Source organism: Arvicola amphibius, chromosome 2 (assembly GCF_903992535.2).
Source record: "Arvicola amphibius chromosome 2, mArvAmp1.2, whole genome shotgun sequence".
Taxonomy (NCBI): domain Eukaryota; kingdom Metazoa; phylum Chordata; class Mammalia; order Rodentia; family Cricetidae; genus Arvicola; species Arvicola amphibius.
In genome coordinates, this window is record NC_052048.2 from 31,732,189 (window position 1) to 31,747,901 (window position 15,713).

Below are 15,713 nucleotides of genomic sequence, written 5' to 3' on the forward strand. Positions count from 1 at the left end.
CTGGCAAATCCAACAGTAAGTACTTAAGAGTGGCCTTGCAGAGAGAACTTGATACAACTAAGAATAGAATCCTGTTAAGTGGTTAACTTTACCTAGAACAAAAGTGCCCTTGACTTTCTGGCAGAATTCAAATCTCTATTTGAAGTCATTTAGATGATTATAGATTAAGTCTGGAGAAAAAAGATATAAAAGCTACCATATTCGAAGAAAGATCTCTATGAGAAGAGCCATTAAAAAACACAAACTACATACATCATTCTTGTCCTTTTCTCAGAACAATCAATTTTCTGAGATATTAAATATGTAAATAAAATGGAACTGTTAGATGAGAAAAATAACAAAAATGGGCAGCTTGAAAAAGAGTAAATACCAATAGGTTAAGGTACCAGTAGGCCACCAAGCCTAAGGATTGGAGTTCCTTCCCCCAAACCCACATGGACGGAAAGAGAGAAACTAACTCCCACAAATTGTCCTTGTACTTGACCTCCACATATGTGATATGACATACACACATACACACACACACACACAAATACAATTTTAAAAATGAACAAAACACTAGTTCTAGAGATAAATAAGAGTGATTAAAACAAAGCCAAGTGAATGAAACAGCAGATTAAACATAGCTAAGAGACCACTAAATTATATGCCACACTTGAAGAAGTTTTTCATCATTAGGAAATGAAAAGTATTAAAGAGAGACAGCAGACAAGAATAAAATGGCACGACCTCCTCGAAGACTACTTGAGTCCCAGAGGAAACAGACAACCTAGGTTACATGTGAGGAGAGAAAAGTCGAGCATTTTCAAAAACAGATAAGGGACTAGAGAGATGGCTCAGCAGTAAAGACACTGGTTGTTTTTCCAGAGAACCAGGTTCAATTCCCAGCACCCATAAGGCAGCTTACAACCATCTGCCCAGCTCCAGAGGATCCAGTGCATTCTTCTGGCCTCCACGGTCACCAAGCACACAAGTGGTGCACAAACATACATGCTGGTAAAACACACATATACGTACAATAAGGTTTTTTAATTTTAAAAATAAAATGCTTCAAAAACAAATAGAGGAAAGATTTCAATCTAGATTAATGATTCACAATACACACAAAGCAGTAAATAAATAGAAGAAACTTTACATATGGACATGCTGTAATAAATTTCAAAATAAACAAAAAGGATTTTAAATAGCCAGAAAGACAGGTGATCACTACAATGAAGATGAAAAAGGATATTATTGCCCCAGATACACACACACACACACACACACACACACACACACACACTCCAACAATAATGATACTGAGGAGTGAGAGAAGCCAAAAGGAAGACAAAGAAAGTAAGTATATTTAAAATGGCAACATTATAAAGAGAAATATTATAATATTCAATTATATAACTAATTTATTAACCATGTATCAAAAACCAATTATATTATATAACTAAGTTATTTATGTAAATTATGTAATTAAACGGTGTTTATATAAAAAATATAAAAGAGAAATATTATAAAGAAAACAGAAAATAACAAGCACATAAGGTGTAACCAGAAGCATAGCTTCTGTGAATAGTGGATATAATTTACTACTTTTCTGTTTGTCTCCTAGTTTTTCTTTCTTTCTCTATGTATACAAATATCTTTTCCACAAGGCATATCACATCTTCTTGCACTCAGGAGCGCTATGGCAAACCTTTACACTAAAGCTGGGTGTCATTTTGAATGGCAAATCACTACCAAAAAGGCATACAGTGTAGGCCAGGTGTGGTGGCACATGACTGCAGTTCCAGCACCCAGGAAGCTGAAGTGCACAGACCAGGGAACGAGCGGCAGGTACAAACCGTGGATGGCACAGCACTGTGTAGACCAGGGAAGGCTGCTGTTTGCAGAGTAAAAACTGAGCGAGGTGGGAAGGCGGAAAGCAACTTTCCTCAGCTTCATCGGGAACATAGACAACAAAAGCCTTCAAAAGCACTGGTTGCAGGGTCACAAACCAATCTTGTTTTGTTTTTTGCAGATACTAATTCTCCAACAATTTGGACCAACTGTATAATCACTAAGTACATTAAATATAAAGAGACTACATAAATGTTGCGATGAAGAGGTAAACAACTAGGAGACTGGAGGGAAACGACGTAGCTATATCACGTCTACGAGAGAGGTGTGCTGACCGTAACAGATCAAAAGTAAGAGGATGGAATGAATACATACCACACACAGTGCGAACGAGCAACACAACACCCGCCACAGCTGACAATGGAAAGATGAAAGTTAAGATCTAAATAGCCACATGGCTTTAAGCAGACAGGTTAGCACACTCATCTGCAAACAGAAAATTCAAAGTCCAGAGGCTTCTAAACATCCAAGAATAAACTAATGGAGGAAACAATTCACTTTAGAAGATTTATATAAACCTACTACCAAAACTTCAAAAATAATTACAAGAAAACTATAAAACATGGACGGGGCACATAACATGGTGGTTGTGGAGGTGACTGGATTGAGGGAGGCAGGGCAGAGGCTGTTGAAGAGCACTAGCCTTCTTGTAACTGGCTACTTACAATGTGGCAATGGCCATGAGGTGGCTGGCTGTATCAGATGGTCTGGTGAGAACATGCCTCGCTAAGGGGAGCAACTACTGCCATTATTATCATGAAAGGCCTTTGAAATTCTTCCAAACTAGGGCCTTGCTGAAGATTTTATATTGAGCTATAGTTAACAAGACTGAGGTATTTCTGTTCTCACTACAAACAGATGAGGAATTATCCATCTCCCAGTACCCTGCCTTCCTCCCAGGCGATGTCATGCTTTCCCGGTCTATGTTAATGCGGTAACAAAGTGGTGCTATGCGATCAGCATCCTCCTGTTCGTTACAGTCTCAAAGCCACAGAAAACATCAGTCACTGCTTTTACACGTTCAGTCTACTAAACCACCTGTGATACCTCATCACGTGGGCCAGTTCAGACTTGTCACGGTGCTGTTCCTAGTGAGCGTCAGAACTGCTCACAGTGTATGCAGCTCTGCCTTTTCTCACACAGTCACAGTATTCCATCAGTTTACCTGACAAAGGCAGTTTGTTCTTTATGAGAAGAACCCTTCATTTTGATAAGGATCTCCTACATCCCACTTGCCCTAGTTATACTTCCACACAATACACCATAGAAGAGAGGAGAGGGCCTTTCTCACACTGAGGAACACGAAGTTTGAATAGTTCCTGCATTCTGCACCACTGCCATCAACCAAACTTTCCAAAGATCAAAAATGTTGCAGATGACATACAGAATTTTCAATATACTACTATTTTAATAGTATTATCAAGATAGTAGAATAATCAAAATTGGAAGAGATGGCTCAGCCGTAGAGACTTGCCACAAGCCTGACAACTTCAGTCTCACCTCTAGATCCCTGAGGTAGGAGAGAGATCTGGCTCCTGCAAGCTTTCCACGCATGTGCCAGGCACATGTGTACATAACTATCTCCCACTGCACACACAAGTAAACAACGAAAACTTTAAAAAAAAAACGAACTTTTCTGCAAATAATGAAAGGCAACAAACAAAACATACTAGGGATGAGGAAACAGACACGGCAAGGCACACAGAGAAAGGCTCTGCAAAGCAGAGGGTTCTCAAGAAGCTGAAGCCCAGTCTCTCTTTGAGGGCTAGGGAGTTTTGTATGCTGGGCAGTGGTGGCACAGGCCTTTAATCCCAGCACTCGGGAGGCAGAGACAGGCAGATCTCTGTGAGTTCAAGGCCAGCCTGGTCTACAAGACCTAGTTCCAAGACAGGCTCCCAAAACTACAGAGAAACCCTGTCTTGAAAAACCAAAAAAAGAAAAGAAAATTTTAAAAAGGTAATATACCATGATCATACAGAGTTTATCCCAAGAGTAAAAATTTGGATTAACATCTAGAAGTCAGTATCACTTAGCGGCAAATAATACATACATATCCAATAAGCTTTTGACAAAGTTCAACACCCATTCTTGTCAAACAACCAACATCCTTAATTACATAAACTTAACTAACTTACAGCAGACTGAGGGTATAATTCAGGGGTAAAGTGCTTACATAGCATGTATAAACCCCAACAAAGGAGAAGGAGGAGGAATAGAAGGAGAAAATAAGAAAGGCAGGCTAAGTTCCTGAGAACTCTGCCCAAAAGACTGGCAATAAGACGAAGATGCCCACGTCTCACTAAGTCTACTCAACATTGCACCAAAGGTTCCACCAATGTAGTACACGAGGGGATAGAAATACAAGACACAAAGGAAGGAGGGGCTGGCAGTGCAGCTCAGTGAAAACCCTCTGACAAACACGTATGGGGCCTGTTCCACAGCCAGAGGGAAGGAAGAAAAAAGGACTTAAAACTTTCTAGTCACAAGCTACAAAATTATTGATAAAAGAAATCTAGACTTAAGTGAAAGAGAAACTCATAAAATGGGTGTGTAATGAACAAAAGTCAATTTCATCTTTATCTACTAGCAATAAAACAAATTACTATCTTTTTCAGATTTAGTAATAGAAAGAGTGTGTGTGAGTGTGTGTGTGTGTGTGAGTGTGTGTGTGTGTGTGTGTGTTCCATGTATACATGTGTGGGGGTGCCCACTGAGACCAAAAGAGGGAATTAGATCTCCTGAAGCTAGAGTTATGGGTGATAGTAAGTTTATCAATATGGGTTCTGGGCACTCACCTCAGGTCCTCCAGAAAACAAGACTTCTTAACCTCTGAGTCCTCTCCTTAGCTCCTAAAACTTTTTTCTTAAAAAAGAAAAAGTCCTCAAGTAGAATATTCAGGAATAAACTTAAGAAAACATATGCATATTCCATATAATGGAAATACAAAACAAAGAGAAACTAAATACTTAAATCAGTTTGGAGACATGTACTGTGCTAATAATGTTGATTCTGCCCAAATCCTAATTCCAGCCATATCCTCACCAGGTGCTTTTACAGATATTGGCCATTGGTTCTAAAGTTTATATGAAAATACAAAGGACCTAGTACAAATAAAAAAATACTGAAAAAGTCCAAGTTAAAGGACACATTATGTGACATCAAGCAACCAAACTATAGTAATCAAGGTAGGCACAGTGAGGTGGTTTATGCTAGTGTCTCAGCTCAAGAGGCTGCGAGGAAGAATCATTCGAGCCCAGAAGATGAAAGACAGCCTAGACAACATAGCACAACCACATCTCAAATAAAACATGAGCAAGGGAAATGGAGAAGAGAAAAAGAAAGCACGGACTTGGGAAGGAGAAGAAAAGGGGGACAAAGAGAGGGAGGCCAGTCATGAAGACACGAGGATAAGCACATGATAAGGGACCGGGACCAAGAGTGATCAGGAACTTGCTATGTGGACCAGGCTGGTCTCAAACTCCTAAAGCTCTATCTGCCTTAAGTGTTAGGACTGAGGATATGCAGCACCACACCCATTTTAAAAAATAATATTCCTGAATATTTTTATTATTTATAAACTACCCAGTCTTACATTTTATTATACCAAGACTAGCAAATAAAGATTCATAGACAAAAATACGTACACAAGCAAATACATAAACTGTAGTAATTACATGTTACTAAATAAGTATACATATTTATTATTCAAATAAATAATTAGATGAATAAACAAACAGAAGTAGGAAGGAGGAAAAGCTCTTCCTTACAATAGAAGACAATTAATGCAGAAAGAAGTCTGGATTGGAGAAACCACAATCCAAATCTAAAACTAGTGAGCAAAAGCCTCCTGAGGAACAGAAGAGTTGAACTCACTTCAAACAGAAAAGCAGTGTCTGGCTGTACAGAGATCTGGCAGACATCAGTCTTACCCAAGCTCCCAATGTCATCACTGATACACAACCAACTGACATTATATGGCTCCTATCACACTATACTGTGGAAAACAGAAGTAGTTTTGGGTTTTATTGTTATCAAAAAATATAAAACTAAATCTAACTGTTATGCTGGAACCTCCAGCTCACCCCTACATGATCTGGAAAACCCCATTCCTGTGTCTCCAAAACCCTCCCACTCAGAGAATCTACAAACAAAGAGAAGACACCAAAAGGCCAGTTCCCATTCTTGGCAACTATGGCAGCTTCTTCCCCTAAAGTTGCCAGCAGCACAACTCCCTCCCTAAAGTGCTCAGTTTTTGATCATACTTGGGTACAAACCCAGCTTGTGGCGGATATATCATCATCCCTTACCTACAACCTACATAATATTTCTGCTTTAGTTCAGAAATGTGGCAGCCTCCATCTCTAGGACTGGAGAACCCACCCAGAAGACGTTTTGCTCAAATAAACCTGTTCTATTTTTTCAATTTGGCTTGATCTGGCTTACTACATTGGCAAGGAAACTTACTTGGGGGGGTGGGGGTGGGCAGAAAACCCATTACTAACCATGAGACAACTACCGAGAGTACATATTAGGAATATTCTAGAAAATAAATGGCTTGTACCATTCAAAGACTGATGTCAATAACAAAAAGAGATAAAGGAACTATTCCATGTCAAGAGAGACTAATAAACATGACGCTAAATCCAGGATGGCTCTTGATTAGAAACTGAAAGAACAGCCAGAAGAGCAAGTAAAGACCCATGAGGACAGCTGCAGACCAGCAGCGCCAACTGTGAGCTCGGTCAACACTGCACAGGAAAAGAGGTGCCTATTCATGCGGGAGGGAGGGAGGGAGAGAGGGAGGAAGAAAGAAGGACCCCACTCCAGAGGTAGAATACCAAGTGGACTCGAGGAAAGGGCAGTTCGTTGTATGTATACTTCTTATACTTTCCTGTGAGATTGAAATCATACAGCAAAAAACAAAATTGAAAAAGTAAAAAAAAAAAAAATTCACCCAAATACCCTAGACAAAAGGCCACTCATCCTTAATGTGTAAAGGCTTTGGGGTCTGGGAGTTATGGCATGCCAGAAGCCCTGGATTCGATGTCTAGCAAGACAAAAGCAAGTCAAGAGGCTGGAACACAAAAAAGGGAGGAGGGGAAGAGGTAGGAAAGAGCCAACTGTTTACGTAAGGTTTTGAAAACACTAATACCCAATCAACTAATGGAAAACAGAGAATTTATAGTCAATTCATAAAACAAAGTAATAAACTTTAAAAATGAAAAAGACAAACAAGTCAGCTTCACTAACAAGTACGGCAGTGAGATCTTTCCCCAGAAAATTAGTGAAAAAGATTGACATTGGCAGACTTCCTAAAATGAGCATTCAACAGGAGTTAGAAGAAGGAATGCCTAATTAGCCAGTTTCAGGAACGCCATTCAGTAATATTGAATCAAGAGCCTTAAAACGATCTTCATTATTTAAGGTGTGATCTCTTAAAGTAATCATCTACTGTGGACTGAAATTCATGCTCGGACACATCCATCAGGAGGTGGAGAGATGACTCAAAGGGTGAGAACACACGTGGCACAAGCATGAGGACGTGCATCTGAATCCCAGCACACACATGCAAAGCTGGTTGTGGCCTGTGACCCCAGAGCTGTCAAGGTGCAGGCAGGAGGACAACTGGACCCTGCTGGCTGAGGGACTCTCTCCAGGATACCCGCCTCAAAGGAGTTAAGATGAAGGACAGAGCAGCACACCTGACATCCTCCTGTGGCCTCCAGGAGCGTAGGCATTATCTGCACCACATACACACCTACATATATACACACTCAAAAACAAATGACACTCATCAGAGAGTATTCATTGTAGCAAAATTCTTTAGAACAATCGATGTGTTCAGCAATATGGGAATCGGGGTATAACCACAAAATACAAAAAGATTAAAAGATATTATTATTATTATTATTAAAAGATATTAAAATGGAGAAAAAGATACCAAAAATGTCAAGAGATAAAAGCTTACAAAATAGGTATTCTGGATGATCTTGAGAAAAAAGGAACTCATTAAATTCTAGATTTTGAGTACAAAAAGTGAACAATCACAGAAAATATAAATGGGAGTACGAAAATCCGGTCTGTTCTCCTGCTGATCTATGAGATCTAACTTGCCCACCCCTTCTACCCATCCAAGACAAAACTAATATTCCTCACCTGGGGGTGCCCTTCCCACGCTACCATCTTGCTCCCTCAGCACCTGAAGACCTGCTCCTTTCCCACCGACATGTGGTAAACGTTGGTTGCTTCATATCTACAAAGCTTCCACTCCCTTCTGACGTGCACAGAAATGGACTCCAGCCACTCTACTGAAGAACCTCAAACACGGCAGTTACTCAAACAGAAGCTCCGTTTTCCCTCGCTTCTTTCAAATAAAGACATTAAGACAAGCAGTCCCTCAAGTTTTCTTTCCTAACAAAACCCCAAGGCCGGCTCTGAACAGTACAAAGGCAGCACATACCTGACTATGTTCTGTGAAGTGTGTCATCTGCTCACTTTCTTGTCAAAAGACATTTAACAGTCTAATCATTAGGCACCACCCCAAAAACACACCCATCTGTGTGCACAGAGGCAGCTCGGCCCTACCTCTACTAAGTCTGCCTTCCTCTTGCTTTCCCCCTCATTAGCAGAGCACAGCGGTCAGGGCGAGGAGGACGTGAGCAAGGCTGGAGCACCGACGACCGACCAGGAGTAGAATCACCAGCCCCCATCCTCTAGCGGAGGGCCAGCTGGGAGCATCACACATCAGTGGTCTACAACAGGAGACATGTTCAGCCCGGGAACAGTGTGCCTTGGGGGCATCTTTGCTTGCTTCATAAGGGCTACTTGCAGTTAATAAGAGGCCCAGAGTGCTACTGGCACCCTATGATGCACAAGGAAGGTCCACACACAACGAAAAGTCACTCTCTCTCACGGCAGCATCCAGTGCAGGTTTAGGACAGCTGTGGAGTTTAGGACCTGTACACACACACTCTCACACACACCATCTTAATCACATGCTACAACAGGTGGGGGTACTGTTCTTTTGGGTAGCAAAATTCTGCCTCCAGCATGGGAAACAAGAAGTTATAACTGAAGCAGAGTGGTATATATGCCTTTTCCTTGCATTATCTTGCATTTTTTCACATGCTGCTTCCAAGCAGCAACAGTGAGAAGATAACAACTATCAAAACTGCCCAGGGTGGCAAACACCTCCTGCAGCGCTGGCAAAGACCCACAGAACGATGACAAGTTGAGCTGAGTACCTCATCAGGATAGAAGGACGCATACGCACAGGCCCAGCTTTGGTCACCTGGAGGGAGGTGGCAAGCACTGAAGACCAGTGCCGCTTCCAGGAGAATCAAGAGAAAGAGCAGAAGGCTTACAGGAGCGGCACTGTGAGAACTGGTACCAAACAGTACTCAGCCTGGACTTTCACCCACACTAGGTGCAAGGAAGAAAGCACTCAAAACAAACAGGGCCACACTGATATAGCTTAGTTACTGTCATGACAAATGAACCACACCACAACAGGTCCTTTTTATTAGAACACCTTTTCCAAGCAATGATACCCTCTGATGAAGGCCAGATGGCTGGGAAAATCCTCTAGTACCATCCCTGGCTGAGACATAAATAACTCTGACTACCTCGCAAATATCATTTGCCTGTCTGACGTAACTTTTGTCCCATGTTAGGGCATAGCTACTTAAGGAGGTTCATTTCAACACTAAACAGGAAGAACCATTAGAAACTCGCCCACTAGAAGTCAGCAAGGTAGTATATATAGCAGCCCTAGCCGAGGAGACTGAGCACAAGTTCACGGACAGAAGAGGCTACAAAACTCCATCCCACCTTAAAGAAAGAAAACAATGGACAAGACATGGAGCTGGGGCTGTAAGACAGCTGGAAGAGTGCTGTGCCACAGCTTGAGGTCCTGGATCCAATCTCCACACAGCTGTGTGCATTGTGCTGCTCAATAGAGCCTCCCTCTGAACATGCCCATCTGAACACATGAACAGAGCTTAATGACTGATCCTCAGTATATCCGCCCTGAAGTTCCTCTCACATCTTCCCTAGGCCGTGAGACAGCCTCTTCTCCCAGAGTTAAACCTGGTTATGCCTGGCTCTGTAAGCCACACAAAAGAATGGCTGACAAGACGGCTCTGCAGGTAAAAGGTGCTTGCCACAGGCCTGCACCTGAGTCTGACTCTCAGGGCTCACGTGCTATGAGAACTATGCTCTGACCTCCACAAGAGTACACACACACACACACAGAGACATCTACATCAAGGCAGCATAATGGTTATCAGCACACAGGAGACTGACAAACCCAGGTCAGAGGTGACAGGGCAAAATAGCAAACAGTGACCAGTGAGTGACACGCATCTTCCTGCCAAGACATATTCTATCTGGATTAGTTTTAGAACATCCTTACAACTGTCAAAAGAGGGTTTAACTTAAGGCTTCTAGTAATTCTTTAAAGCAAGTAAAATCTCAAGTAAAAGTTACCCTTCCTGGGAATATACTTAAATTATATTTTAACAACTCAATATAAAGTTTAAAAGTTTACAGTAAGGAGCCTCCTGGAAGGAGGTGGAAGGTAATTTCAACTAGAAAATCAAGTTGGGTTATTAACGCATCAGCGTTAGCACTGACTCCTACGAAGACACTCACATAAAGCACTGGCCTCTAGAGAGCCGCACAGTTCGGCATGAAGCATGGAGACGAGCCCAGCTACACTGAGCTTCCCATTCTCAGGCACCTCCTGGAGGCTCTTCCAAGTCAGAGATCCTGTACTTTGAACTCACAGCCATGCCTGGAGGGGACTCTGGCCGCCCTTCTTCACACAGAGTGTTGTGTGCTCTGAGTGTCCCAAGAACAAGGGCAGTCTGAGGAGTGGAACAGCCAGAGTCAATGCTTCTCATGCACTACCGCACGACCGCTCACTGTTGCTGAGCCATCAATAAGAGCCATCGTCCAGTCCTCTTCCAACCCTGTTAGAGGCCATGTGGCTGAATCCTGGTCACTACACTGTAGGAGGATGGACATCAGCCTCTCAGCATTCATTCACCTGAGACCCTCCAGCTAACTTGGCAGAGCCACAAATGAAGGATATAATAACAACTTATGCTGAATTCTGCATTACAAAAATACATAGATGTTGCTATTGTTATTACAACACAGTGTAATTAAGATATTTTTCAAATTTTGGGGTCCAAACAAATTATCATGGTCTGATTTCATAGGTCTGGGATGATAATAAGCCTCCCTCAGAAAAGCAGAAATCAGGGGAAAAATTAAAATTTGCATTTGAAAAATTCAATAGCAGAAAAATTAGATAATTAACCTTTTTAAAAAAAGAGATGAGATATAGTCACAGACTGTGACTCAACAATGGTCACTGATTAAATGTTAATTATTGATTTCACTAAAAATAGGACTATAAACACAGCTCAGAGTAAAGGGTAACTGGATTTTAAGATGGCCAAGTCCTCCAGTATCAGGCATACAAAGCACCTACATGTCATTAGTGGAAGCACAGCTTCACTAAACACAAGGCAAACAGTTCTCACGACCCAACGCAAGTCCTCTTTAACCAAACAGCCCTGTTCCAAGGCTCCATAAGGGAATAATAATCCCACAAATGTTTAAAGACATATATACAAGAATGGTCAGTTCAGCACCGTTATAAAAGGGAAAAAGCTGGAGCACACTAAACTCTCACCAACAGAAAGACATAAACGGACTCTGTACGAGTACCCACACCTTCTCCCCACAGTTTTCCTTCTTTGGGATGAGGTTTCACTATGCAGTCAGACTAGCCTTGGGTTGCCAATCCTCCCTCCATCAGCAGGTAAGTTCGCGTTGTCTCTCCTGAGCTATTCTAAATAACACAGGTTTATGTGTAGGGTTTGGCATGGTCACATTTACATTCTTTATGGGTATATTACCTGGAAATGCAACTGCAGAGCCATGGTGTATCCCTGTACATAAGCACTGGGGAAACTGCCAGACTGTTTCACATTCCCCCTGCCCACCCCCCTCCCAGGATCTATCTTTTTAAACTTTTAGTCATGTTAGTAGGTGATGTAGTACTTCACTGTAAAATGGGAGGGGGTTTATGAGGACTGAATTCTTTGCCTTATTAGTGTATTCTAGCCAAGTTAGACTTCTGATTACATCCTACATCTTCGTCAAGATCTCTATTTGCATTTGCCTCCAGCAATTTTTGTTTATTGGTTATTTGTCTTGTCTGAAGAAAAACTCATTCAAATCCTCTGCTTATTTTTCTGCTGAGCTCTCTGTTTACATTGTTGAGGCTGGCGTGCCAGTGGCAGAATCAGACAGTACAAGGTCCTTACTGCTGTCTTGCTGATGTGTAAGAGTTCTTCAGACACACTGACACTGGACCTTCATTAGATAATTGATTCCTATCGTAAACAGCAGTGAGCACACAGACAGGATAACAGAACTCTCTGACCCTGCTAATAGGAAAGTAAAACAGTCCAACAATATGAAAACACAGCTCAGTAAGAGGAAAGTTAACGGTGCACCAGGCATGGAGGTGTGCACCTGTTACTCAGCACTGGAGAGCTAAGAAGACAGCGAAAGAGGCTATTAAGTCTGAGCTAGCTTGGCCTGATGGAGGACTTTCATTGGTTAATAAAGAAACTGCCTTGGCTTTTTGATAGGGCAGGATTTAGATAGGTGGAGTAGACAGAACAGAATGCTGGGAAGAAGGGAAGTGAGACAGATGCCTCAAGCAGTCGCCATGATTCTCCGACCAGAGACAGATGCCATGGAGCCAGCCCCCAGGTCAGACATGCTGAATCTTTCCCGATAAGCCACGATCTCGTGGTGGCATACAGATTATTAGATATGGGTTAGTCAAGATGTGAGAGATAGCCAATAAGAGGCTGAAACTAATGGGCCAGGCAGTGTTTAAATGAATACAGTTTGTGTGCTGTTATTTTGGGGCATAAGCTAGCCAGGCGGCCGGGAATGCAGCCCGCCACTCCCATCACTACACTGGCCTACACAGGAAGGTCCTGTTTCTTTAAAAAAAAAAAAAGATGCTGGTCCCTTTGCCGCTCATCAGCCTCTGACCTACTCCACACTAGCAGGCCTACACATAAACACATAGATCATGCACCTCTTCCTGGGCTATCCTCAATCAAGAAATCTATGCACTGGTTCTAGTCAACCAGCTTCTGCATCAGGCTACAATCCCACTTCAGACATAGAGCCAAAGAAAATGTCTACATGCCTAGGTCATAACAACAACAAAAAAACCACAAGCAATATAAAAGGCCAAGACATAATGTCCCCCTCAGCCCATATATACATTTCTCCAACGGGAATTACATAGATGAATTCCAGGACAGAATTTAAAAAGACAATCACAAACTTTATCAAAGAAGTCAAAGGAGTTTAAAGATGATGGGGAAGGAATCACCATAAATGTAAAGAGCATTCCAATATATGCCTAAGTGATGGCCAAGAACCATAAATATATGCCTTAATGAAGTGACAAGTTCAATTCAGGATCTGAAAACTAAATTCAGTAGAGATAAAAACACTGACAAGAACACAAACTGAAATGAAACTCAGTAACATAACTAGAAAACTCTAGAAGGAGAGGGAAGATTATTGGGACTTGGAGATGTGGCAGAATCGAATTACTCAATCAAAAACTATTAAAAGTTTAAATAAAAATAAAAAAACATAAAAAGAACACATAAAAAGGTTAGGCACCTCAAAAAGACCAGATTTTCTAACTACAGGCATAGATGAAGAACAAGACTCTCGCTGGGCGGTGGTGGCGCATGCCTTTAATCACAACACTCAGGAGGCAGAGGCAGGTGGGTCTCTGTGAGTTCGAGGCCAGCCTGGTCTACAAGAGCTAGCTCCAGGTCAGGCTCCAAAGCTACAGAGAAACCCTGTCTTGAAAAACAAAACAAAACAAAAAAAGAACAAAACTCCCAGGTCAACTGTACAGACCAGATCTTCAACAAATTCAGAAAACAACCAAACAACCCCCCCCCCATTAAGGAAAGACACACTTAAATAAACCAAAACATGAACAGATAAAGAACTCCCCACAGCAGATTATAGTGAAATTATTTAATGGACAGAATGAGAAGAGTGTACTGGGAAAAGACAGAGAGAGAGAGAAAAACAACAGTCACACATAAAGGAAAACACATTAAAGGAAAACACGTCAGAGTAAGAGCTGATTTCTCAATGGAAAAACTTAAAAGCCACCAGAGCCTAGAGAAATGGACTTCAAGTTCTAAAAGACCACGGATGCCAACCTAGACTACTGTAAAACTATCTGTCAGGGTTAAAAGAGAAAGAAAACCTTCCATATACAAACAGACTTAAAGAAATCAATATGAAGATGGGAGAGATGGCTCAGCAGTTGAGAGCACTGGATGCTCGGAGGTTCAGTGTCCAGCACTCACATGGCAGCTCACATCTCTGCAACACCAACTGTAAGGGAAATGATGCACTCTTCCAGCCTCTTCAGGCACCAGGCATAAACATGATGCACAGAGATATATGCAGCCAAACATTTATATACATAAAATAATAAAGAAAGTCATTTCCAACAAACCAACCCTACAGAATATACTAGAAGCAATACTTAGGACTTAAGAGATAAACAAGCATACCCAAGAATACAGAAAGAAAACAAATGAAACTATAATTACTAAAACACAAGAGAGGACTAAAAACACAAACAGCAAAACCAATGAACAACCCTACCCTAAGGGGACAGTCATCAACAAACACCTTTAAAATAACAACTTAAAGCATTAATAACCCAATTCGCCAACTAAAAGACACAGGTGATGGAGGACTCTCATTGGTTAATAAAGAAACTGCCTTGGCTTTTTGATAGGGCAGGATTTAGATAGGTAGAGTAGACAGAACAGAATGCTGGGAAGAAGGGAAGTTAGTAAAACACCATGCCTCTCCTCAGTAAGACAGTCGCCATGAAGCCAGCCACCAGGTCAGACATGCTGAATCTTTCCCGGTAAGCTATCACCTTGTGGTGCTACACACATTACTAAATATGGGTTAAAGCAAGATGTGAGAATTAGCTAATAAGAGGCTGAAACTAATGGGCCAGGCAGTGTTTAAATGAATACAGTTTGTGTGTTGTTATTTCGGGTGTAAAGCTAGCCGTGCGGGAGTCAGGCGGGATGAAAAGCAGGCCTGCTCGTCTCCTCACTACACACATGTTTGTTAAATGGGTTAAGAAGCAAAATCTGTCTATTGTCTACAAGAAATATCTAACCTTCAAAGATAAGAATCACCTTAAAACGAAAGGATGGAAAAATATTTGAACAGCTTAGTGTTTTGTCAACTTGACCATTTGAGAAGAGAACCTCTATTGAGAATATGTTTCCATCAGATTGGCCTATGAGCAAGTCTATGGAGCATATTCTTGATTAATGATTGATGTGGGAGAGTCCAGTCCACTGTGGGCAGTGCTACCCTTAGGCAGGTGGTCCTGAATGCTACCACAGAGCAGGCTGAGCAAGCCACAGAAGCAAGCCAGTAATCAGCGCTGCTCCAAGGCCTCTGCTTCAGTTCCTGACTCCAGGTTCCTGCCTTGACTTCCTATCCTGACTTCTTTTCATAATGGACTTTAAGTTGTAAGCCAAAATAAACCCTTTTCTTCTTGTTTTTGGTCTTGTGGTTATCACAGCAATACAAAGCAAACAAACACAATATTCTAAGAAAGCCAAGTGGCCCTATCCTAATATGACAAAATAGACTTCAAATTAAAACTAATACGAAGTCAACATCACCCTAAATGGAGAAAAAATCAAAAC

The 15,713-nt window shown here is 41.6% G+C and overlaps 1 protein-coding gene across 3 annotated transcripts in view; it reads right to left on the reverse strand.

The window, feature by feature from the left end:
• Positions 1-15,713, reverse strand: part of Marchf8 (membrane associated ring-CH-type finger 8) — a 76,670-nt gene that overhangs the window by 56,412 nt on the left and 4,545 nt on the right. The window lies entirely within an intron of this gene.